Raw genomic sequence first — 27,361 nt, 5'->3', positions numbered from 1 at the left:
TCTCTGATGATGGTTTGAATTTCTGTGGAATCTGTGGTGATATCCCCTTTATTGTTTTTTATTGCATCAATTTGGTTATTCTGTCTTTTCTTTTTTATTAATCTGGCTAGTGGTCTATTTTGTTGAACTTTTCAAAAAACCAGCTCCTGGATTTATTGATTTTTTGAAGGGTTTTTTGTGTCTCTATCTCCTTCAGTTCTGCTCTGATCTTAGCAATTTCTTGTCTTCTGCTAGTTTTTGAGTTTTTTTTTTATCTTACTCCTCTATCTCTTTCAATTTTGACAATAGAGTGTCAATTTTAGATCTCTCCTTGCTTCTCATGTGGGCACTTACTGCTATATATTTTCCTCTAGAGACTGCTTTAAATGTGTCCCAGAGATTCTGGAATGTTGTGTCTGCATTCTCATTGGTTTTGAAGAACATCTTTATGTCTGCCTTCATTTGACTGTTTATCCAGTCAACATTCAAGAGCAAGTTGTTCAGTTTCCATGAAGCTGTCCTGTTCTGAGTTAGTTTTTGAATTCTGAGTTCTAACTTGATTGCACTGTGGTCTGAGAGGCTGTTTGTTATGATTTATGTTCTTTTGCATTTGTCGAGGAGTGATTTACTCCCAATTATGTGGTCAGTTTTAGAGTAGGTGTGTTGTGGTGTTGAGAAGAATGTATATTCTGTGGATTTGTGGTGGAGAGTTCTGTAAATGTCTATTAGGTTTGCTTGGTCTAGGTCTGAGTTCAAGTCCTGGATATCCTTGTTAATTTTCTGTCTGGTTGATCTGTCTAATATTGACAATGGGGTGTTAAAGTCTCCCACTATAATTGTGTGGGAGTCTAAGTCTCTTTGTAAGTCATTAAGAACTTGCCTTATGTATCTGGGTGCTCCTGTATTGGGTGCGTATATATTTAAGATCGTTAGCTCTTCTTGTTGCATTGATCCTTTTACCATTATGTAGTGTCCTTCTTTGTCTCTTTTGATCTTTGTTGCTTTAAAGTCTATTTTACCAGAGATGAGAATTGCAACTCCTGCTTTTTTTGCTCTCCATTTGCTTGGTAAATCTTCCTTCATCTCTTTATTTTGAGCTTTTGTGTATCCTTGCATGTGAGATGGGTTTCCTGCATACAGCACACCGATGGGTTTTGGCTTTTTATCCAATTTGCTTGTCTGTGTCTTTCGATTGGGGCATTTAGTCCATTTACATTTAGGGTTAATATTGTTATGTGTGAATTTGATACTGCCATTTTGGTGCTAGCTGGCTGTTTTGCGCATTAGTTGCTAGATATTCTTCATCGTGTTGATGCTCTTTACCGTTTGGCATGTTTTTGGAGTGGCTGGTACTGGTTGTTCCTTTATATGTGTAGAACCTCTTTCAGGAGTTCTTGTAAATCAGGCCTGGTGGTGACAAAATCTCTGAGTACTTGCTTGTTCGCAAAGGATTTTATTTTTCCTTCACTTAAGAAGCTTAGTTTGGCTGGATATGAGATTCTGGGTTGAAAGTTCTTTTCTTTACGGATGTTGAATATTGGCCCCCACTCTCTTCTGGCTTGTAGGGTTTCTGCTGAGAGATGTGCTGTGAGTCTGATGGGCTTCCCTTTGTGGGTAACCCAACCTTTCTCTCTGGCTGCCCTTATAATTTTCTCCTTCATTTCAATCCTGGTGAATCTGATGATTATGTGCTTTGGGGTTGCTCTTAGTGAAGAATATCTTTGTGCTGTTCTCTGTATTTCCTGGATTTGAATATTGGCCTGCCTTGCTAGGTTGGGGAAGTTTTCCTGGATAATATCCTGAACAGTATTTTCCAGCTTGGATTCATTCTCTTCATCACATTCAGGTACGCCTATCAAACATAGATTAGGTCTTTTCACAATGTCCCGCATTTCTTGGAGACTTTGTTCATTCCTTTTTACCCTTTTTTCTCTATTCTTGCCTTCTCGTTTTATTTCATTGAGTTGATCTTCGACCTCTGATATCCTTTCTTCTGCTTGGTCAATTTGGCTGTTGAAACTTGTGCATGCTTCACAAAGTTCTCGTGTTGTGTTTTTCCGCTCCATCAATTCACTTATATTCCTTTCTAATTTGTCCATTCTCATTAGCATTTCATCAAATCTTTTTTCAATGTTCTTAGTTTCTTTGCATTGGGTTAGAACATGTTCTTTAAGTTCACAGAAGTTTCTTACTACCCACCTTCTGAAGTCTGATTCTGTCATTTCATCACACTCATTCTCCCTCCAACCTTGTTCCCTTGCTGGTGAAGAGTTGTGATCCCTTGTAGGAGGAGAGGTGTTCTGGTTTCAGGTGTTTTCACTCTTTTTGCACTGGTTTCTTCCCATCTTTATGGATTTATCTACCTGTCGTCTTTGTAGTTGCTGACTTTCAGATTGGGTCTCTGAGTGGACGCTCTATTTGTTGATGATGAAGTTATTTCTGTTTCTTAGTTTTCCTTCTAACAGTCTGGCCCCTCTGCTGTAGGACTGCTGAGGTCCATTCTAGGCCCTGCTTGCCTGGGGATCGCCTGCAGCAGCTGCAGAACAGTAAGGGTTGCTACCAGTTTCTTCTTCTGCTATCTTTGTCCAAGAAGGATACCCACCAAATGTCAGTCTGATCTCTCCTTTATGAGGTGACTCTTTGGATATACAGGGGTCAGACAGCTGCTTGAGGAGACAGTCTGTCCTTTAAAGGAGATCAAGTGCTGAGTTGTGAGCTCCATTGTTCATTCAGAGCTGCTGGGCAGGTATGTTTAGGTCTGCTGCAGCAGAACTCATAAACCGCTTTTTGTTCCTAGGTGCCCTGTCCCAGGGAGTTAGGGCTTTATTTATGAGTTTCCGTTTTGCTGCTGCCTTTTTTTTTTTTTTCAGGGCTGCCCTGCCCAGCAAGCAGGCAGCCTGGTCACTGTCTGCCTGCAGAGGCTTTGCTGAGCTGCTGTGGGCTCCGCCCAGCTGCCTTGTGAACTTCCCTGCAGTCTTGTTTATTTGGGTGTAGTTAGAACTGCTTCAGCAATGGTGGCCCGTCTCTGCAATGGCTCACTCTCTCTGTAATGGCAGGTTGCCTTGGCAATGGCGGGTTGCCTTGGCAATGGCAGGCAGCCTCAGCAATGGCAGGTTGCCTCAGCAATGGCAGGTTGCCTCAGCAATGATGGACTACTTCCGCAGTGGTGAAGTGCCTTGGTAATGGCAGAGGCCCCTCCCCCACAGAGCTGGACCAACCGGGGTTCAGCTGCGCTTGCTGTGAAACTCTCAATCCAGAAAGTTTCTGGTTGCTGTTCTTTTGTGGGGGTGGGACCAACCGAGCCTGATCACCTGGCTCCCTGCCTCTGAGCCCCTTTTTTTTTTTAAGTTGAACAGTCGCCTCTATCCCAGTCACCTGTTGAAAGGGCTCCGGGATCTGTGTGATTTCCCATGTGGTGACTCACTGCGCCAGCTTAAACAGCTGCACTGAGATTTGTGGCACTTCTTTTGCCCAGGAATCTCCTTGCCTTGCTCCCTGTTCAGTCCCCTCTTTAATCAGATGAATGGGTGACTTCCTGGGTCTCCAATCGCCAGCCAGAAGGGCACCCGGACCAGTGTATTTTGGATGGAGAACCACTGGCCGGGGCGCTGACAAAGCAGAGGCACTGACAGAGCAGGGGCGCTGACAAAGCAGCCACACATGGCAAAGCAGAGGTGCCGACCAAAAGAACCAAGCCGGCCAAAACAGCCGGCTGGTGACCCATGGGGCTCCTCCGCCTGGGAATCTCCTGGTCCGTGGGCAATAAAAATGCAGCGTCCACTCACCCTCTGTGCTTTCACTGGGAGCTGCAACTCCGAGCTGTTCCTAAACAGCCATCTTGGATCTTCCCTCCTGTATAAGTTATATCTTAAAAGGCAATGAATACTCAAAAGCCATCACTTCCTAATTATTTTACCACATTTTACTATTATCTATGCTCTTAGGGTAATTTCTGTTCATTTTCTCTATATGGTGAAAACACTGTATAATGGTCTTCTATTGTGCCCCCTTCTCAACTCTATGTTTGCAGACTAAAATTAACCATGGTGAGGATATTTATACCATGAAAATCAGCAAATGCTACCAATCAAGGCTTGACTGTTTTGTTGATTGTCTAGACTAAAGACATCGAGAAAATGTTAATAGAGATTAAACTTGCATTGAATTTCACTAAAGTTATTCATGAATATATTATACCTAACACCTTCTGGGTTGTTTTCCCCCCAAGACGGAGTCTTGCTTGGTTACCCAGCCTGGAGTGCAGTGGCAAAATCTCAGCTCACTGCAACCTCCACCTCCTGGGTTCAAGCAATTCTCCTGCCTCAGCCTCCCAAGTAGCTGAGATTACAGGCACCCACCACCATACCCGGCTAATTTTTGTATTTTTAGTAGAGACAGGGTTTCACCATGTTGGCCAGGCTGGTCTCGAACTCTTGACCTTGTGATTCATGCACCTTGGCTTCCCAAAGTGCTGGGATTACAGGAGTGAGCCATTGCAGCTGGCCCGTTTAACATTCTATCATGTCTGTAACCATTACATTGTGAATAGCACCAAAAAAATAAGAAAATATTGTTTGACAATTCAAAACCTATTGTGTAATTCAGCAAAGAAGTTGCTCAGTCATTGACAAACAAGAAGTTCTGACATGCGTTTTTGTTGTTTTACTTCATCTTATTCAACGTAAATAAAAATATCAACCATCATCCATGTTGGAACTACACTTGTTCATCATAAATTGGCTATGGATACAAGAATTTTGCAAGAATCAGGGAAAATATTCTATGAGAATCAATTAAGCTTTATTGAATTTCCAGGAAAGAGCATTGTGGATTCCTTATTTGAAAATACTGTGCTAGAGATCCTTTATGTCAGTAAATTTTATAATAATTAAATACTTACACATACACACACAAGTACTTTTTTTTCCCTCAGAGATCTGATAGCTAAAAATTTGCCAGCACAATGCTGCAATACTGGTCGCAGATCCAAAGATACTCCTGAACATCTTCTGCATGAAGTTTGAATTAATCCAAGCCATGGAGAAGATCCTTTTTAGATATCCTTTGCTGTTGTTTTCTCTCTTTAGGTCTCCAGGACAGTAGTTAATTCTTTTTAATTAACTCTTTGTTCAGTGCAATAAATCAGTAGAATTTCAGTTTGTTTTCATTTTTTGTTTTCCTTTTGCATGTTTCTACTTCTTTAGGACGTCTATTATTTTCTTTCTGGCCTCATTGGTGTTAACAACTTATTCTAATTTAGACCCCTCTGCAAACGTCATTAACATGCTATTTACTCCCTCATTAACACTGAAACATTATCATTTATCACTATCTGTGGTAATGATCATGGGATTAAGGGTATGGAGGCCTTAAGAAGTTTGTATTCTAATCAGCAAGTTGAAAAGGATGAGTCTAGGCTTACCCTGAATTGTCCAATGGCACATCAAGGGCTTGGGGACTAGGTTTAAAAAATAACTAGAATTCAGCCTTCAAGTTGAAATTCAATTTTCCCCAATATGGTATTATTTGAAAACTAGAAGAAACATCAGGAGATTTCATATGAAAATAATATTGGTCCTGGCAGTCACAACAAGTTCCATTTATATGCGTGTCTCATGAGCCTTCAAGGAAAACAGTAAAAAGGATTGCAGTGGCTGATAATTGGTCTTGACAATGAGATCTTTAGTCAGGTGGGTGCATGGGTGGGAAAAAAGCTGCAGGAGCCTAGAGTTCAACTAAGATAGGAGAGAATCATGAAGCGCAGGTTTCGTTTTGAGATCAGTAATCAGTAGATTATTGGAAGGCAAACACAATCTTGGGTCAGCAGGGCAGTGTTACCAAATGTTCGCCAACCTAACTCTATGAATTTTCTCCAGGGTCTGTTAAATAATGAAATTTTACTAAACGATACAATAACAGCTCTTAGTTGCAGGGGAAAGAGCAATGTGTTCCAAGAAGCAAGATCAAAGCCAGTTGCACAAAGTCAGCCCACATTGCCAAACGTGAGTGGAAAAGCATCAGCTGCGGAATGTGGTCAGCTGTGGGCTCAAGAGAGTGAATTTAAGCTGTACAGAAAACGATTAGAAGCCATCAAGATGGAGAATAGGGTGTCACTCGGAGACACTAAGAAGAGAAATCAGGCACTTTGTTGTGCGTGTTTCTCACCAGTTGCTCTTGTTAGGGCTTAAAGAAAAAACAGAAATTATCATTTTTACACCTATGTACACACTTCAATTATTTTTCCTCCTCAGATTTGAACAAATTGTTGCAAACGGTAGAGTAGGAATTGTTGGTTCAGCAATAGAGAGAAAATTGAAAACTGGGAGTTTCAACCTCAATAACCATTGAATGTTAAGGCTCAGTCATTCACTCTTATTTTGTTTCTTTTAGGTCTAAATGAACCCTTTATTTGTTGAAACTTGCTTTCCCTCTTGTGTATTATGGAGTAACCAAGACAAACATCCTAGCAAACAAACTGGCAATGACACCAACAGTCCTTAATGCGCTGGATATCAACTGCTTTCAAGTTTTGCAGCTGAGTCCTCAGGCACCACAGAGCAGAAACAAGCCACCCCCACTGTAAGCCTCTCAGAATTCTTGACCCACAGAAATGGTGGGAAATAATAATTATTGTAGTTTAAGCCCCCAGTTTGGGGAGTAGTTTGTTATGCAGCAACAGATAGCTAACACAGCTCTTTCTAACTAAAAACCTCCTACATCTGCAGAATTAACTGAATTGAATTAAGCAGAAGGGCTAACTTGTCATGATTGACTAATCAAGAACATGAGACATTTATTTCTAATAATATAGTAACACACATAACCCATTACTCAAAATAAAAGACAGGACCTTTCCAATAAATGTGTGACTTTGGTATAGTCCCAGTCCCATACCCTTATCTACCAGTAGCCAAAGACACCACATCCTGAATTCCATACTAATCATCTCATTCCATCTTTTTTGTATATGATTTTAGGGCATATAGTACACATTATAATTTGGAATTTACTTTTTTTCACTTGATATTATATTACTAAATGTCATCCATGTTTCTACCATATTCATTTTGACTGCTGTATAATATTCCACCGTGTGAATAAGCCATAGTTTGCTCAGGCATTCACCTGATGATGGGCATTTGAGTTGCTCCCTAGCTCTACAATGGTGAACAGTGCTACTCTAAACCCATATGAATATTTTCTTTATTGTGCAAGTGCATCAATTTTGCTTGGGTATAAGCCTAGGGAGTGAAATCACTGGGTTACATTTACAATATTATTATAGAAATGTTTTCTATGTCTTTTAAAAATGTGCCCTATGGTTCAAAACATTTCACTCATATTTTCTATTAACAAAGTTTTATCTTTTTATATGTAAGTTCTTAATCCATCTAAAGTTGCTTTTTGTTTATCATGTGAGGTAGAACTCTCACTTTATATTTTTTTCTTATTAATATCCAGTGTTTTGTTTTGTTTTGTTTTGTTTGAGACAGAGTCTCGCTCTTGTCACCCAGGCTGGAGGGCAATGGTGCAACCTCGGCTCACTGCAACCGCCGCCTCCTAGGTTCAAGTAATTCTCCTGCCTCAGCATCCCAAGTAGCTGGGATTACAGGCAACCACGAGCACATTTGGCTAACTTTTTGAGATTTTAGTAGAGACGGGGTTTCACCATGTTGGCCAGGCTGATCATGAACTTCTGACCTCAGGTGATCTGTTCACCTCAGCCTCCCAAACTGCTGGGATTACAGGCATGAGCCACTATGCCTGGCCAATATCCAGTACTATAATTTTAATTTTTTCATTGCTCTGACATGACATCTCTGTCTTATAGCAAAGTGTTATATATGCATGAGTCTGTTTTGGGACTTTCCATTCGATTCCATTGATTAATCTATCTCTCTGCCAAAACCACATTGTTGTAATTATCACGCCTTTCTGATAAACTCTGATATTTGGTAGAGCAAGTGTCTCATTATGGTTTGTCTTTTGCTATTGTGTCCTTTATTCAAACATACAGATTTTTAGAAAAAATCTAACCAAGATGCATTAAATAACCTGCTGACATTTTGATTGAATTTATTGAATCAATCCCTAGGTGTATTTGAGAATTGATATTTATATAGTATAGCTTTTTATTCATAAATATAGTGTATTTTGTCAATTATTTAGATCTTCTTCAATATTTCTAGATAAAATAATTTTACAGAGATCTTGTACATCTTCGATGGATTCATTTATAGGTACTTAGTATACTCTGATACTAAAATAATTTTACAGACATCTTGTACATCTTTCGATGGATTCATTTGTAGGTGCTTAGTATCCTCTGATACTATTGTAAATAATGACTTCTTTTTCACTGTGTTTTCTAGTTGTTAGCTACTGGTATACAAAAGGGCAGCTGACATTTTGTATTCTTCCAACCCCTCTGCACACACCCCCAACACAGTCATACATTTACAATAATTTACCTACTATTTTGCTTTTTCTATGTAAATAATTAAGTCATCTGCAAGAATTTCCCCATTTCTAATTTATATGCTTCTAATTTCTTTCTTTTGTTTCATTGTACTGAACAGGACTGTAAACACAATTTTGGACATGTGTGCTGACAGTCAACTTTTTTATCTCAACCAAATTTTAAGAGAAATTCTTCTAACATTTTCCATTTGATATGATATTCTTTCCTGAGCTTTTCAGTTTCTCTGTTTGTTTTATCTCTTTTGTGATGGTTAATTTTGTGTCAACCTGTCCAACAGACACTCAGACATTTGGTCAAATATTATTCATGGTGTTTCTGTAAGGGTGTTTTGAATGACACTAACATTTAAATTGGTGGACTTTGAGTAAAGTATATTGCTCTCCATAATCTGAGTGGGCCTTAGCCAATCAGTTGAAAGCCTAAATGGAATAAAGCCTGAGCAAGAGCTAATTCTTCAGACTTCATGTGCAACATGAGCTCTTCCCGTTTCTCAAGATTGCCGGCCCATCCTGTAGGTTTTGAACTTCCTAGACTCCATAATTGCATGAGCCTATTAATTAGTTTTCTAGTTTCTTCAGTCTTATAAAAAATAATAAATACACACATGCACACACACATTTTATTGGTTCTGTTTCTCTGAAAAACCCTAATACACTCTTTACCAGGTTTAAGAAGTTCTCAAATGTTCCTAATTTCCTAATAGTACTTTTTTCATAATTATCAATAAGTATTGCACTTTATTAAATACTTTTTATATATCTACTGAGATATTCATGTGGCTTTTCGTCTTTTACTCTGTTAATGTGATACATTACATCATGGATCTTATAATAACAAATAATTATTGAATATCTAGAAAAAACCCAATTTGATCATGGGATAGTATAATTTTTTTTTAATACACTGAAAAACTTAATTTGGTAATATTGTCTGCTTCTATATCCCAGGGTAAAATGAAACAGTAATTTTCCTTTGTAGTTTTTTTTTTTTTTTTTGTCTTTTTTATCTGGTTTTAGTAACAGAGTAATGTTATCCTTTTAAAAAGAGTTGGCTAAAATTTCATTTATTTTCTACTTTCAGAAAAGCTTTTGGAAAATTGGGACATTGGAATAATTTGTCCTATATAAGTTATCCTATACTAATAAGTTCTTAGTAGGGCTTGTCTACAAAGCCAGGTAGGAACTGGTATGAGTGCAATGCTGTTTACAACTAATTGATCACAGCTGGTTACAGAGTCCTGTAGGTTTATTCTATCATTCCTTTTCTAGTTTCTTACGTCAAAAAATTTGCTCATTTTTTTCCTGAGGGTTTTTAACCTTTCTCTTATTTATTGACCCTTTAAGTCTATAAAGTTTTTGAAGCACTGCTTTTGCTAATCCTACAAGTTTTGATGTGCAGAATTTTATTATTTAATCCTAGATATTATTTTAAAATTTTATAATAATTTCTAACATAATAAATTATATATGTGTCAATATGGTTTTAATATTTATACATGGAGGTATTTTATAATTTCTCTTTTTGGTATTAGCCTTCAAATTAATATTATTGTGAAAGATCATAATCTGTATAATACCTATTGTTAAAATTAGTTGAGGCATTTTATGGACAAATACACATGATCATTTTTTATATTTTATGTGTGGTTGAGAAAAACCTACTCTTTCTATTTATTGGGTGTAGAACTCTGTATGAGATAACTAGGTCACACTTCTTAAAAATATTGCTTGGTTTCCTTTAACCTTGTTGCTTGATCTGTCAATTATCAAGAGATAGGTGTTGATATCTCTCACTATAATGGTTGATTTTCCCTATAGTTCTATCAGTTTTTTCTTTATGCATTTTGAACCTATTCTATTAGAGATATATATAACACATATGTAATATATATAATCTCACATATGAGATTAAAATTGCAATGTCTTTTGAATAAATTGAACTATTTGTCACATTTATTTTTATATAATGACCTATACCATCTCTAATACTGATAAATATTTTTGGTCTTTAATTTTATCTGACATTAATATAAGAATTTCAGCTCATTTGGTTAGTATTTGCCTGACATATTCATTTTTCATTCTTACTTTTAACTTTCTCCTGTCTTTGTGCTTTTTTACCTCTCTTACAAAGTCTATATCTGTATATTTTAATTTAATCTATCAAAATTCAACTTCAAATATGAAATGTCAGTTCATATTTAAATTCTAGATTTTATAATATTAGTTTACTATTTGTCTTTTTCTACATTTTCTGTGTCATTTTTTGTCTTCAGTTTTTTGTTTTGTTTGTTTTTGGAGCCATATGCTTAGAGGTGATAAGACTAGAACTTTAGTGCCCCCTTTTCCAATTTCCATCATTGTGAGATCATCTCTATCAGTGGCTTCCAATTAAAATAAGAACCACAAATGTAAGCCACATGTGAAATGTTTAATTTTCTAGTGAACATATTAAACAAAATAAAAACAAACAAAATTAACTTTAATTATGTATTTTATTTAGCCCAGAATATTCAATGTATCATTTCAATTTGCAGTTAATACAAAAGTTTAGTGGAAAAGGATACATTTTTCATAACAGTCTTTTGAAATCTGGTATGTACTTTATACAATTAGCAATTTTAATTCAGAATAGCTACATTTCAAATGGCTAGTGCATATCATATTACACAGTCCAGGTCTAGGCTTTTAGTTTCTTTACTATTTTACCTTTGCTATTTTAATGTGAAATAAAAAACCTTAACAAGGTATCTGACCACCTTTATTTCATGTAGTTATTATAAGAAGTCCCAGAGTCTTGCCTATTATTTCAATATTTTATAAACTCTATTTAATTAATCAATATGAGATTCTGACAAAAGTTCTGAGATCTTATAACCGTAAGAATATTTTTCTTATGCCCTTCCTCATATGTAAGTGAAAATGTGGCTGTATCTAAGCTCTTAAGTTTTAAGTGCTTCTTTTTGCATGCATTGTTGCTATTGAGGAATCTATTATTAATTTGATTTTTAGTTTTTTTTCTCTGTAAGCTTTTTAATTTTTCTCTGACTTCATGTTTTTAAATTGTATTATGTTTCTAGATGTAGGATTTTCCTTTCCCTTTTGCACTCTTTGAGCATTTTCTATTTATAATCTGTTGTTTCCATTTATAGAAATATATTTTAAATATTTTCTCGTCTTCTTAAAAACAATTCTCTTCTGAGATGTCCATTTTTCAGATATTAGTGTGTCTATCTCTACCCTTCACTTTTCTTAGCTTTAGAATATATATTGCATTGTTTTTCTTCTCTTCTGTCATATTGAAAATGTGCTCAATATGGTGTTAGAGTGAATTAATTGGTCTCTCAACTGTGTTCATTCTATTTATCCCATCTACTGTGTTTTTTAATTTGAGCATTATATTTTTCATACTCAATATTATTCTTGGTTCTTTTTATATTTTCTGGTTCTTGAGTCAAATTGTTATCTTCCTCTATTTTGTTTATCAAACTAATTTTATTTCTTTTTTTAAAAGAATTTTTTATTTTTTGAGGAGGAATCTCACTCTGTCACCAGGTGGAGTGCAGTGGTGAGATCTCGGCTCACTGACATCTCCTCCTCCTGGGTTGAAGCGATTCTCCTGCCTCAGCCTCCCAAAGTACTGGGATTACAGGCACCTGCCAGCACACCCAGCTAATTTTTGTATTTTTAGTATAGTTGGGTTTCACCATGTTGGCCAGGATAGTCTCACTCTCTTGAACTTGTGATCTGCTCACCTGAGCTTCCCAAAGTGCTGAGATTACAGGCATGAGCCACCATGCCCTACCCAAACTAATTGTAATTTTTTATTCCAACTGTTTTAGTAGTTTTGTCTTATGGAATCTATAGTTTTGTATTTTATATTTCCTTTGAAATACCCACACTTTTCAAAAGCCTTGTCAGCTTGTTTTCTTCTGAGAGTTTGGCTACACAGCCAGGCAGAGCTCACTCTAAAAGGCCAGACTCAAGCTCTCAGCCTCAAAGGCTCTGGAGACAAGAGAAGGTGGAGGCCAGGAACCAGGAAGATGCAGCCAGCCACTCAACACTGTGCAAAACAATTCTTCAAGCAGGACTTCACTTTCTGTTATTGGAAGACATAACTTAGATTGTAATTCATAACCTTGAGGATAACTCTGGTGTTTTGTTTTGTTTTTTGGGTTTTCGTTGTTGTTCACTCTCTGCAAACAAAGGGCTTTAATCCATCACTGGTTTTATACCTGAGAGCCTCTGTACCAGGGATCTGAGTTTTCACAAGTGTGTTGTGGGACTCACCATTGAACACGAAGATATGCAGGAAGGATTCCATAATTCCTTTCTAAGTTTTTCTCCAAAGCCATACTAGGCCGTCTTTTCTCTCAGACCAAAGACATTATATATATAAATGCCAGTTCAAACCCTTGCCCCACCTCTCTATCATTGCAGAGAGGAGACTTGGGAGAGGAAGCCTTAGCCATGCTAGTTCAGTGTCTTGCTAGGAACCACTCATTTCCATTTGTAGAGACGGGGTCTTGCTCTATCACCCAGGCTGGAGGGCAGTGGTGCAATCATGGATCCTCAAACTCCTGGGCTCAAGCGATCCTGCTGCCACAGCCTATCGAGTTGGGGCTACAGGTGTGAGCCACTGAGCCTGGCTACTAATTTCCTTTTAATAATTATTATGTCACCAGGAAATATATACCAACACTCTCAAACTTTCTCATATTTCCAGTCCGTATAACGTTGAAAATAATATATTAATAATAAAGTAGTTATGATTTTTTTTGTATTACAAAATAAAGCAAACTCCTTTTGAATCAGAAAGTATTCTCAAACCCAAATCCTGATTCTGTACATGGGAAATCTGAGGCTTAGAATGAAGAGTTTCATTCAACATCACCAGAAAATAGCTGGTGGCAGAACTGGGACTAGAACGAAATGCTCTGATGGCATGTTATATAACAAGACAGCGTGTACAAAGTGCCTTACTTCCTTCTTCCTTCTCCACTGTGCCATCCAAGGAACCTCTACTCTTCCTCTTACTTCCTTTAGGTTTCCACTTATACTCTCAAGTGTGTTCTCCAGGATTGAGAAACGGGTTTATATTTGCCTTTCATGGTCTTATAACCATTCAACTTCTTTCAGAATTTATCTCTACATCCTGAAGAATTTTAACTTTATTCTTCAGTACTCAAATCATCCCCTTGATCATTTTAACTGTCTCATGCTAGAGTTTTTCTATCTTATTTTTGTCTTTGGTTTTAGCAATTGGAATTTTAGGCAGAAATAATGTAGTTCTGAGGGATTTCCAGCTGACAATGGGCATCTGTTGGCCATATGGGCTAGCTGCAGATAACTGAGAGTGGACAGTAACTCCAGGCTTCTTTCCCCAGATAGGAGATAACCGAGACAGCTCCACCTGCAATGTGTCTACAGGCACATCACTGAAATTCTCTGGACCCACTTATGCTCCTGGCTACAAGGCATCACAGAAGCTCCCAAAATGGAGAAAAGAAGTCCTAATGAGAAGTCTTCAAAGGATTTTAATTCCTTGGGAAAGCAGATCTGTTAAAGATGGAAAGCAATGATGAACCAAAGAGGAATAAACACCTTGGCTGAGTGGTTGTGGAATTCTCAATGTTTTTTGTGGTGCAAGTGTCCTGAGAGATTGGTATCGTTTGGATGTTTGTTTCCTCCAAGGTATATGTTGACTCCCAGTGTTGGAGCTGGGACCTGGTGGGAAGTGTTTGGATTATAGAGACAGATCTCTTATAAATGGCTTGGCAGGCCCTCCACAGTAATGAGTGGTAATGAGTTCATGAGAAATCTGGTTGTTTAAAAGTGTAGCACCTCCACCCCCTCTATTTGGCTTCCTTTTTCACCATGTGGCAGGCAGGCTCTCCTTTGCTTTCGGCCATGATTGGAAGCTTTCTGAGATCCTCGCCAGAAGCCAAGCAGATGCCAACACCATGCTTGTACATCCTGTATAACCATGAGCGAATTAAACCTCTTTTATTTATAAATTACCCAGTGTCAGATATTCCTTAATAGCAATACAAATGAGCTAACACAGAGAAATTCTGCTAATCCTTATTAACATAAGAGATGGTTTATTGTTCAGAACCTTAGTGAACCCCCAGCCAGTCTCCCTTTCTGAAGAGTGCCCTTTGCTTGGGCTCTTCTGCCTCAATTGCATCATTTGCTGTAGGAACAAACACAAACAAGCTTCTTTTCTCCTTGGAGGTCATCTACATCCCCCTTTCAATCATTTTATTATTATTATCACTAAAATAGTGTTTATTTTCTGATAAGAAGAAATTTTATTTTAAATATTTGTAGAAAATACAGAAAAATACAAGAACAAATGAAATTAACCTATAATCTTATAACCCTGAGATGACCACTTATAAAATTATGGAATATTTCCATTCAGTCATATCTACTATAATTTTATACAGTTTTATGTCCTAGCTTCACTTAGTTTGGAGAGAATTTTTCCACATCATTAACAATTTCTAAAAAATACTATTTGTCCTAGTTACACACAGTGTCCCATTCTGTGGCTAAATCGTAACTTATTTTCTGTTTGCCCATTTAAAGTCACTTTGTTTACCTTATATTGTCTATTCTAAAAGTGCTATGATAAACATCTTTGTTCATCTTTTGTTCATGTCTTTGATGATTCTGAATGACTGATTGCTGACAATAAAACTACTAGTTAAAAGATGATTTTGAGGTCTTTAATACATATTGCCCAATGAATGATAAGCTTAATTAAACTTTACAAAACAATGTATTCATCTGCTGCTGCGGAGGTAGCAATATGTCACAAATACTAAAACAAACTAGAAACAATCAACACCATAATCTCCTCTGTGAACTGAAACTATCTACAGCCAAACAGCTTATAGTCCACAAAACATGATTTTCCTATCTGATACTCTGTGTTAACATCACATGGCTATTCCAGAAAATTCTTGATCCAGAAGATTAAGTTGGAAATAACTTTGAAAATTCATTGATCTCAATAATTGACTACTCCACATCTCTTCATCAGAGTAAATAGCTTCCTTCTTAGAAGGATAGATTGTTCAGCTGGAATAATAAGATTGTTCACTCTGAGGTTTGTTTCAAAATCCTCACTCTGGAGTTAACCAATCCTGAACTATTATGTCACAACTTTGGCCCAGTCTCAATCAGATCTCCTCATAGAAACACCTGCATTAAACCAGACCCCTCCAAATCACATAAATATCCCATCTTTATCCTTCTTTTTCAAAAAAAGTGCTAAAAAGGTACTGCTCTTCCTCATCATAGGAAGCAATAAACTTGGCTTTGCTTGACCCACAAGCTATTTTGTGGTCTCCTTGGGGTGTTGGAGGTCCATTGCTCTTCTGCAATAACGAAAGCTGGCAGCACTTCTGTGAGGCAGGGCTTTATCTTCATTATAGCATTTCATCCCTACAAGAGCACTGTTAGTTGAGCACTGTTATTCAAATTACCAAATATTACATATTTAGAAAGTGGCTTTATGAACTCTGCCTTAGCATGTAATAGCTGCAGCAACTTCTATACTTACAATACCTAACTAGACACCTCCCAATTTGGCCAGGGGATGTCTAGTCCTGCATCTTGAGCACCACCTGCATATTATCACATGGAGTAGGGGTCTACAGCACCCCAAGACAGTAGGTCCCAAACTGGGTAATTTTTCCCCCATTCATTTATTTATTTATTGGAGATGGAGTCTTGTTCTAACTCCCAGGCTAGCGTGCAGTGACACCATCTCAGCTCACTGCCACTTCTGCCTCCTAGGTTCAAGTGATTCTCCCACCACAGCCTCTTGAGTAGCTGAGATTACAGGGGCCCACCACACACGCCCGGCTAATTTTTTATATTTTAGTAGAGACAGAGTTTCACTGTGTTGCCCAGGCTGGTCTCGAACTCCTGACCTCGTGATCTTCCTGCCTCAGCCTTCCAAAATGCTGGGATTACAGGCATGAGCCACCGCACCTGGCCTTCTTCCCTTTTTCAAAATACTTTTTGTTATGAAATTTTCTGTACGTAACAAAATAGAAATAATAGTAAACACTAATACACTCACTCAACTCCTCGATTTAACTATTTTTAGTATTTTTCATCCTTAATTCATTTTCGTACTGCATTTTACTTCTTACCTATGCATTTCTTAAAAATAAAATAGAAACCTTTTCCTGCACAACAATTATTTTCCTTTCAGAACGTGCTATCCCTCTGGCAATATGGCAAATATTTTCATTAATTTGTGCTAGGAAGTTGAGCATTAATTTAGACTCCTCACATACTTTGGTTCTTTCCGCCCAAGTCCCAATTCACACTTTTACACATATATACAAATCCATTTATTTTTCAGAGTATAGATTCTGCCTCCCTAACGCATCTCTGTCTACTTACTTCTTGCTCCACTCCCAAAACCAGAGGCTGACAACTTCTCTTGGACAGCTGAAATTATCTCCTAGTTGAGCATTCTGTTACATTCAGACTAGATAAGAGTTCTTAAAATACAGTGCTGACTGAATATACCACATCTTTTTGGAAACATTTCAGTAGCAGATTTTTTTTTTTAACCAAACTAGCAGCTCCTGATGTTATCTCTATCAACTTTCCACAAAAATCCTTATTGAGATACTGCAGGAAAAAAAAAAAAAACCTACACACACACACACAAGAACAACTCCTCAAAAGTAGACACAGAGATATACTATTTTATCTATTCTACCTCCCTGCTCTAGAATCTGAAATCAACTTCCACACATAGGTAAGGTTGAAGATGCATACATGATAAAATAGTGAAGGTGCAATTGGTTGGGCTCAGAAGGAAAGAAAAAGCTGTGCCCCCTCTCCTCCTCTTCTCCAGGCCCCTGATGCCCACACCAACCTGAAAACCACACAAGGAGGCCAAAGTCCTCCTTCCACAAATGTGCTCAGCAAATACTCTTATCAGGAAAGAAACACAGAGAGAGAGCAGATGCCAACGGTGACTTCTCTATTAGATGGAGATGCTCCCTGGTCTCTCACTTCACACGTCGTAGAAAGAGGAAGAGCCTAGAGGCTGCCATTCTCCATATTCCCACAGGACAACAGAAAGCAGGGTTAGAAATAATAATATGAGTCACATGAATTCAAAGTGTGAGGGAAATTTATAGACGCCAAATATTACAGTGAAAATAGGTATATCTGTTAATGAACAAGTAGTTTTCAAGAATGTTTACGTAAAAAAATATAAAAATCAGTATAGAAAGTAAAGCAAACAGACTATTGGCAGTATGACGCAAAATTAGCAGACGTACTCTTACGGGAGACTTCAACACCCTCAGATATAAGATAGACCTCCAACGAAGATAAGGATATAGATAACTTGATAATAAAATTAACAGACTAAAAAAACTTGCCTTCACTACAATTAGAGAAGTGCCTTATTTTCAAGTGACCGTGTACCTTATAAAACCTAATTTACCATATCACGAAAAGCACCCATAAATTCTTAGTAGCAGAAATTACACTGATCACATTTTCTGACCACAGTACATTAAGAATAGAAAAATAAGAACAGTAATTTAAACACATGAACAAAAACTTAATAAGCAGGAAATTAAAAATCACCTTCCTAAATTAATATAAGACCAAGGGCAAACTAAAATAGAAGCCGGTTTTGGGGGGACAAAAAAAAAAACTGAAGGTAAAACTTATCAAAATGGTAGTAAACAAACCTTAAATGCTTTACTATTAGAAAGAAAAATTTAATATCAATTAAGCAAGCTTCCTGAAAACTAACAAGATAAATAAAAAAATAAAATAAAAATGAGCAGATCTAGAAATGATAATGGGGCCACAAAACCAGATTTAGAAAATATATTTTAAATCATAAGAAAATACTACATACAATTCCAATTATAATTTGAAAATTCAGTAGAAATAGGCGATTTATTGGAAAAAACCTATCAAGATTTTTTTAAAGTGGTAGAACACTGAAATACACCAATATTCATGAGAAAGAAAATCAATAAATTATCAAAAACGTTTTAAGGCTTTGCAATCAGGCAGTTTTTAACAATAAATTCTGTCAAATTTCTTAGGAACATATACTCTCCATGAAATATGTAAGCCCACACCTCAACACACACAGGGTTATATTCACTTTTTGCCTTCTATCCTGTACAAGAAGAATTGCTTCCTAATTTATTTCATAAAAGTGCCCATTCCAACAATTGATAAAAGATAGCACCAAGATGAAACCTTTAGAACAGACACAGTTACGAACATAGATGTAAAATCCTCATTTAAACATTAATAAATAAAATTCAACAGTACCTCTTTAAAAAATCACCCACTGCAACCACTTATTTAGTTTAATATTGAAAAATCTATTAATCAGATTAATAGGTAATACAGCTCAACTGATAAAAAGCACAAGACAAACTTCTTGACTTTTTCTTATTTTTTCAAAAAAGTAGGTTGTAAATCAGGAGTGAAAGGATACTTTTTTAATATGACAAAGGCATCCACTTTAAACCAGCAGTGTGAACAAGGAGAGGGAAACCAATAAGCTAGTGACTACCACTATTATTCAATACTCTGCAGAAGTTTTAGGCAAGGTATTGTACCATGATGAAAAGGGGATAAAATTATCATTATGTCTACTTCAAAAGCTCAAGGAGTAAATTGAAAATCTGCTGCCAATAATAAGACAGTTGAACAATATTGTTGATTGATAGAAATTTGAAAAAATAACTAATTGAAAATGATCTTTTGAATATACATAATGGAATAAAATAGCAACCATAGAACAAAGCAGGGGAAAAAAGCATAAACTACAACATATAGGATTAACTCAAACATCAAACATGTAAGAGCTATAGAAAATACATAATTACAAAAGCAATGTCAAAAAGAAAATGGGCTTGAATAAATGGAGAAACATACCACATTCTGCGAAAGGAAGAGTGAATGATATAAAGATATTAATTCTTTGCACATGAATGTCCCTGTATTATTAAATTCCAATAAAAATATCAACTTGATTTTTCTTCTTTAGGACCATGATGAAGTACTTTTAAAGTTAAGCTGGCATAAAAAGCCAAGAATAACTAAGGGAATTTTGTAAAAGAAGAATAATAAGAAAGGCCTTCTACACTAGATGTGAAGTATGTTTAACAAAATCCTAGTGATTCAATCAGATGATACTGGTTCAATAATTGAGAGAAGGATCAGTGCAAAGAGATGAAATGTGCGTAAATTAGACTCTGATATGTACAACAATGATAAAAGTAATATAGTGGATAAGGAAAGGAATAGAAGGATGAGGGAATAATACAGTTTCAAATAGGATAATGAGGAAGGCCTCACCAAGAAGGTAATTTTGAGCAAAGATTTTAAAAAGATGAAGGAGTTACCCACCCATATATCTTGGGACACAGCCTTCCAGAAGAGAACAGCAACTCCAAAGCCACTGAAGTGGGAACCAGCTGGATGTGTTCAAGAAAGAAGAAGGAGACAAAATCCTCCTCTTGCTGTAATAACTGAGGCAGGCAAATAGCAGGAAATGGGGCCAGAGAGGGACTGGGGTGAGCTGGGGATTGGATCATATAGTCTTTTACACCGTTATCCAGATTTCAGGTTTCACTCCAAGTGAGATGGCAAGCCATTGGAAGGCACGGGACAGAGGCATGGCAGGATCTGATTTCCATTTTTAAATGATCACTCCAGTTTCTCAGTTAAAAATAGGCTGCAAAGAAACAAGACTAAAATTGGGAAGACCAGTGGAAGGCTATTGCAAAAATCCAGCCAAGAGATGATGAACAAAGTAGCAGTGCAGATGGTATGGAAGATTTTGCAGAAGGTAGAGTCAACAGGATTTACTGAAGGCGTGAAAGTGAGGTATGAGAAAAAGAGAGGGGTCAAGAGCGATTCCTAAATGTTTGGTCTGAACACCTGAAGGATGTAGTTTCTATTAGCTGAGCTGAGATGACCTCATGAAAAATGGCCTTGGAAAGATCAGGGATTTAATTTGGGCTATGAGATACCTAGCATGCCTGTTAAGACATCCCAGTGGAAATATTGAGAAGGCTGTTGTATTAATATATCTCTAGAGTTCAGAGGAGAGACACAGACTCCAGTCATAAACCCTGGAGTCAGAGTATACAAATTTTATAAGGAGCTGTGATTCTGGATGAAATCGGGTTGGGAATGCGCATAGAGAGAAAAGTCCATGTGCAGAGGTCTAGGTCCTGTCAGCACTAAGAGATAGGAATATGCAGAGGGGAGGAGAGAATTGCTGGTGAGGTAGGAGGTTGTGGTGAGGAATCTGTTGCTAGAAGAGACAGTGGTTAGCTGTACAAATACTGCTGACAGATCAAATCGCATCAAGACTGAAAATTGCCCAATGGAAATAATGGGGAGGTCATTGGTGACTTGACAAGAAATGTTTTGGCAGAGAGGTGGATCTAAAAACTTCAATGGGTCTTAAAAAAATAGGAGGAAAGTTGAAGTCTGTTAGCAGTGACTATTAAGAGTATTGCTTTAAAGACATAGGGAAGAATTTGTCTCTACAGGCAAGGTTAAACATTTGGAAAACAAAAACTAAAATAAATCTTCACATTAGTACATATAGCAAAGAATATTCCAGATGGCTTAAAGGGTTAAATGTAAAATAATAAAATATTAACGCACTTAGAGGCAATATAGGTGAACAACTATCTAACCGTGGGATGGGAATGGATAATCTAAGCACAACAGAAAAGAAAAAGATATACATGCACAATTCATTTGATTGAAAAATTACCAGGAAACCGTAAAATAAAAGTCATACGTATTTGAAGAATACATGACACAAATATATTATACAATATTACTGTTCTTCGTATACATTAGGAAAACCTGCAATGCATTTAGAGAAAAATGCTGAAACACCAAGAGAAAATTCAGCAGATATCACAGACAAGAATCGATAGCACTGCCTAACGTGAGAAACATTCAAACACATTTGTAAATAAAAAACATTCAAACACATTTGTAAATAAAAAACATTCAAACACGCTTGTTAATACTGTGATTGTAAAATAACAATACGATCACGATAAAATGAAATAAACTTTTAAACCTTCTTAAAATATTATCAGAAGTTATCAACCTCTAAAATTAGTTTTTATACTCAATATTGGAAAAGTTTTGTTGAGGGTGTGGTCACAGTGTTAATTAGGTAAAATCTTACCTGAAAGCAGATTGGCTTTATTAGTAACTTTAGGAAGTTCATAAGTTTTGAACATTAGTTTCACTTCTAAAAATTTATATTAAGAATATAATATAAACATATAGGCAAAAGAACATTTCTCAAATACTACATCTGATGCTTAAAATTAACAAAAACTAAGTGTCTTCACTGCAAAACAAGAATAATAACTATCCTATGGAGTTGTTCTTAACATGAAATAACTGAATATTCACAAAATATTTAGTATAGTACCTTGCCATATAATTAAATGTTATTTATTTACAATCATTCGCTAAATCCTAGTTAACTGTCATTTGATGATCATTTGTTGAATAGGTAAATGAAAGTCACACTGTGTTAATTGAAAAATGATGCAAAACCATATGTATTGTATGAATCTCAATTTACAGATATAATTACATGTCTTTTGAGAGAGACACAGCTATTTGTTATATACTATACAAAATATTACTATTAAGTCGTTTGAGCCTAACTACTTAATAAAACAAATACCATTGTATTGTATGAATCTCAATTTGTATATACATATGTGTGTATTTATTTATTTATTTTAAATTGAGATTCATACAATACATATGGTTTTGCATCTTTTTTCAAAAGTATATATTTTATTGGATATATACAGGTAAAAAATCGGAGGAAAATATTCCAAAATACTTATGGTTCTCTCTGGATAAGAGAGATCATTATTAGTATTAGGAAATCAGTTCTCAGAGAACCAAATACCACATGTTCTCACTTCTAAGTCGGAGCTAAATATTGAGTACACGTGGACAGAAAGAACAGAACAATAGACACCAGGGCCTACTTGACAGTGGTTTGTGAGAGGAGGGTGAGGGATGCAAAACTACCTGTAGGGTGCTATACTCATTACCTGAATGCAAAATAATGTGAACACCGAATCCCCACAACACACAATTTACCCATGTCACAAACCTGCGCATATACTCTGAAACTAAAATAAAAGTTGGAAAGGAAAAAAAAAGAATTAGATTTTTGTCTTTACTTTTAAGGTCGTTCTGTTTTTGCTATTCTATAGTTTTGGTAAAATATGCCTAGATATGCATTTTATTGCATCTGTTCTTTTTTAAAAACATTTTTAGTGATGGAGACTTAATGTGTTGATGGGGTCTTACTCCAGGCCAGAGTGCAGTAGGGTGATCAAAACTCACTGCAGCCTCAAACTTCTGGGCTCAAGTGATTCTCCTGCCTTAGCCTCCTAAGTAGCTGGGATTATAGGCCCGAACCACCACGCCCAGGTTTTTGTATTTATTCTGCTTGTAATTCGCTTTTCTTTCTGAATCCATAAATTTTGTCTTAATTCTGGAAAATTCTCTTGCCATGTCTTTTCCCTTTCTTCTTCTGGAACTTCAATTACACCTATGTTAGACCTACATGGGAGTCTCTTTAAGTTGGCTTTGACATTTTCCATTTTTTGTTTATTTACTTTACATCCAAGGTTCTCAAACTGTAGGTCAACGAATACTGGGAAACCAGAGTGAATTCACAGGGACACTGTGGGAATGTTTCATTTTTGAGAGAGATTTGGCTATTCTTTGTATACTATGCAAAATACTAAAATTTAAGTTATTTGAGCCTAACTACTTAATAAGAGAAATATTGCATATTTCTTTTGCTCTAGGGGACTACAAAAATATTATTGAGGCAGTAACACATGAATGGTGTCATGAGCTGAGGAAGTCTGTGAATCTCTGTTCTAGATTTTTGGTATTTATTTTTTTGAGATTATCCTCCAGTCATGAATTCTCACCATAGCTGAAACCCATCTGTTTTGTATCCATCTATCGAAATCTTTTCGTTAATTATTATGTTTCATATCTCTAAGAAGTTTTATTTCGTTACTTAAAAATATTACTGGTGGATTTAAATGTTCTCTTATTCCTAAATTATACTGATAGTCATTTTTATTTCTTTGCACATGATTATACATACATATTTTATACTCTGCTTTCGAAAAATTACCCCATCTGTAGTTTTTGAAGTTCCTTTTCTGCACTGAGCACTGACTGTGGAGCACTGACTTTTGTTCATGGTGATCTGTTTCCTCATGTACGTAGTGAGCTACACGTTTTAAAAATTCATGGAAACGTTAGCAATGCCTGCATTTAAAGTGCATTCCTTCAGTGAGGATTTGCATTGCTTTTCCCAAGGATTTAGTCTTACCAACCTAGGTCCAAGCTTACAACTTATGGGAGCCACACAGGAGCTGTGAATTCACAATTGTGGGAGAGCAGTCTTCCAGTTAGGGATTCTAAGAAGCCTCTCTTGCCCCTCCATCCAGAGACACCCTCAACCCAGGCAACTAGTCCCATTCTCTCCTTCTGCAAGGCACATGTTCCCCCTTGGCCTCTTTCAGGGTCATGCCTTTAGGGTCTGTGTCTGCAAGATGGACTCTGCCATCTTCCTGGCCATTTTGCCAGGTCCCAGGCTTTATCTCATATCCACACACAATCCCTCAAATTTGTGCTCTAGGGAATAAGGGATTAGAAGCTGTCCTAGGGCAGAACTGGCTTCACCATAGCTTATGTTTCTGAAGTAATATTGTTTTGTTGCTTTGTGCTTCTGGATCTTTCCCTTGCTTTCTTGCCAGATCATTATGCATTTAAAAATATTTTAAATATATTTTCCATAGTATTTTTAAATACACTGCCATTATCTCCATGTATATCTCATCTTAATATATTTCCAAAAAGAGCAAAGCATTTTTCTTATTTTTCACATGAGAAATTACCTTTATAGCTAGGTGAGATTACACTATTCACTTTCCTCATGAAAGCTCCCTGCCTTCTCACTCACATCTTTGCTCATTCTGTTTCCTCTACTCAAATTGTCTATGACGTCTATGTCTATGACATATGTCTATGTCTATGACACATTTCTAAGTCTTACCTATCCTCAAAGTCTATTAGGCTATTAACTCTCAGTGAATTAGTCCAGCCTGACGTAAGCTTATGCAATGGATAATATCTTCTTGTTACTTATATTAACATTATTGCTTCTATTAAGTAATAGATTAGTCCAATGTCATATTAGGAGTTCAGAAGAGTGATTAGAATTTAAGATAGTTAGATGTTGAGCTTGAAGCCTTTCTTAATTGGTGGCTGCTTTTGGGCAAACTATGGTGGTAATATTTTTCACTCTCTGTAGGAAGGTTGTTTCCTAGGGTTTAAAGAGCTGTCCCTCTTTATACTAACAGTTAAACTTATAAGGAGATTAGGGGATTCTGTGGGTAAGTAATTCTATGGGAAAAAATGCTGCCTCCTACCTGTAGTCTTCCTCAAACTCCCCTGCAGCTTCTGAAATTAAGTTTACCTGTGGCTTCCCTTTGAATATCTGTCACTTTCTCCCTAGTATTGAATATATAAGTATATCAGACCTTGTTCATTTGTGGTTATAGAAGTTAGTACTTTGACTATTTAGAAAGGCTTCAAATTTCATCATGGATATTATATTTTAATTTTTGTGAGACCCAAATTTGAATTCAATACTCCATGGCTGAAGTTCAGAAGTGACTTCTATAGTTTGTGGGAGCACCTGGGAAGCCCCAGGGAACCCATTAACAAGTTTATCTGCTTAGCTAAAAATGTGGTCAAACTTTGGTTCTTTGAATGAGAGGGGGAAAAAAGTTCCTAATAAGAAAATTGGCTTCTATCATTGGTAATGAAGAGAAAAATAAGTATATCCAATCAAGTGATGGCTTTGGCCAGAAAAAATATATATATTTATATTTAACATAGTTTATAATATTATTTAATATAATACATAGTTTTAAAAATAATATTTAAAAGCAAAGATTCAGATTCTTCTGTAGTTCAGACATGAAAGATCCACCCTACATTCTGTGCCAAAACTGGAAAAAGCAACTCGTGAAGCTATTATAGCAAGCTCTCTGGATAGTGCAAAAATTGTTCAAGTGAGAGACAGCCTAGCATAGAGTTTACATTAATGGCAATATTTGTTTTAATAGCTTTATAAATTACTTGAGTTCTGTATTTATAGAATCATTAAGGATCCAAAGGGGTCACTTATATTTTTCAGTTATATTTTATTGCATTTTATATAGCAAATTATCTGCTATAGTAAGATCCATGAATAAGAGAATTGATGAAAGTCTCAGGGTATACCGTTTGCAAATGTCAAGGATTTTATGAATGTTTATTATGTCCTGAAAGGCAAAATTCAAGTCTCTCTTAACTTTCTCCCTGACTTCACCTAACAGTGCTTTTCCCATAGTAGGCACACATTTGTTGAAATGAGTAGGCATTTCATTTGTTGAAAAAAGAATATTGTTCTCATCTTTATGTTTTTCCACATTTTGGCATTTCTCCTGGGGTGAGTTTACTTAGGTGTTTTCAGAGGAGATAAGTGAGGCATATTGAGTCTTTCTTCAGTTTCCATTTGTGGAATTGTAACAAATAAATAACATCCTCATTCATTATTAATAGGCTTTCTAGAGATCAAAAAAGTGGATTCCAATTTCCAATGAATAATTCTACTGGCAATTATTTGCAGTTTAAATAAAAGGAAAGGCATTTTATGTGGACGATACAAATAGTGGATAATTAAAATACAGTAACTGATTTCCATAAATAATGAAGATGGGAAATTATCTCTGACTTCGTTTGCAAAACTCAATTTCCAATTCATACCCCGTGAAGAGGATTAGCCATTTCCACTCTAGCCCCACCTCTCTAGAGGGGACAAGAGCACATTACGCATATTGCACAGTTTTCCTCTGGCAAGGTGCATGAGGGATCTAATCTCAGCTGCTCACATTTGAAAACAAAGAACTAAGCCTGTATAGTTCCTTTAAAATTTTTTAATTAAGAGCTATAAATAATGATTTCCAAAATGCACATGTGCATTCTCAAACACACACTTTACATGCAGCCACATACAAACATATACACAATGTGTAGTCACAAAATACCCAATTGAGGATTGTGTACCAGATGAGTTTTAGAACTGGGAATAAATTTTTCATTCTCAAATTTAAGAAATACTAACAAACCTACTGCAACAAGAACAACAACAAAATACATTGCTTATATTGTCACTTTCAAAAACAAAAAGAAGAAAACAAATTAACAAAAACCTAAGAGCTGATTATTACATAAATGAATGCAAAAAGATTGTAAGTTTTGGTTCCTCCACTTGGTGTACTGGTGACTTGGCAAAATGAAAAAATTGAATATAGTGAGGCAATGGGTAAGGAACTGTGCAGCCATCTTTTGTGATCCATCCCCTCATCCCAAGGCTTTTACATTGATAGAATTTCCCTATTAAAGTCAAAATGCCCATATTGCATGAGTTAACAGTTTCACTCCACTCATCTTTCGCTTACAATTTTCTCAGGTTCTGTAGGTTCTGGGCTGTCAATCTCACAAATGTGATCTCAAAATCCGGTATTCCACATTGCAGTTTCCACATTCACATTTGTGAGCGCCAAGACATAATATGTCCTGTATCAAGGACTACTTGTGAAAATGAAAGAGCATACAATTGGGGAAATACGGGTTTATGGCCCAGTTCCACCGCTTACTAGCTGTGTGACCTTGAAAAGTTACTAAAGTTGTCAGTTTCTTCAAGCTGTAAAGCGAGGAGAGTGATAGAACC

At 36.4% G+C, this 27,361-nt stretch overlaps 1 protein-coding gene across 4 annotated transcripts in view; it reads right to left on the bottom strand.

The window, feature by feature from the left end:
• Positions 1-27,361, bottom strand: part of OPCML (opioid binding protein/cell adhesion molecule like) — a 1,152,901-nt gene that overhangs the window by 1,030,074 nt on the left and 95,466 nt on the right. The gene's annotated exons all lie outside the window — the stretch shown is intronic.

This window comes from Sapajus apella, unplaced genomic scaffold, assembly GCF_009761245.1.
Source record: "Sapajus apella isolate SASKATOON/1434 unplaced genomic scaffold, GSC_monkey_1.0 scaffold16, whole genome shotgun sequence".
In the NCBI taxonomy this organism is placed as follows: Eukaryota; Metazoa; Chordata; class Mammalia; order Primates; family Cebidae; genus Sapajus; species Sapajus apella.
The sequence above is the reverse complement of the archived record's forward strand: the minus strand, read 5'-3'. Positions and strand labels throughout refer to the sequence as shown.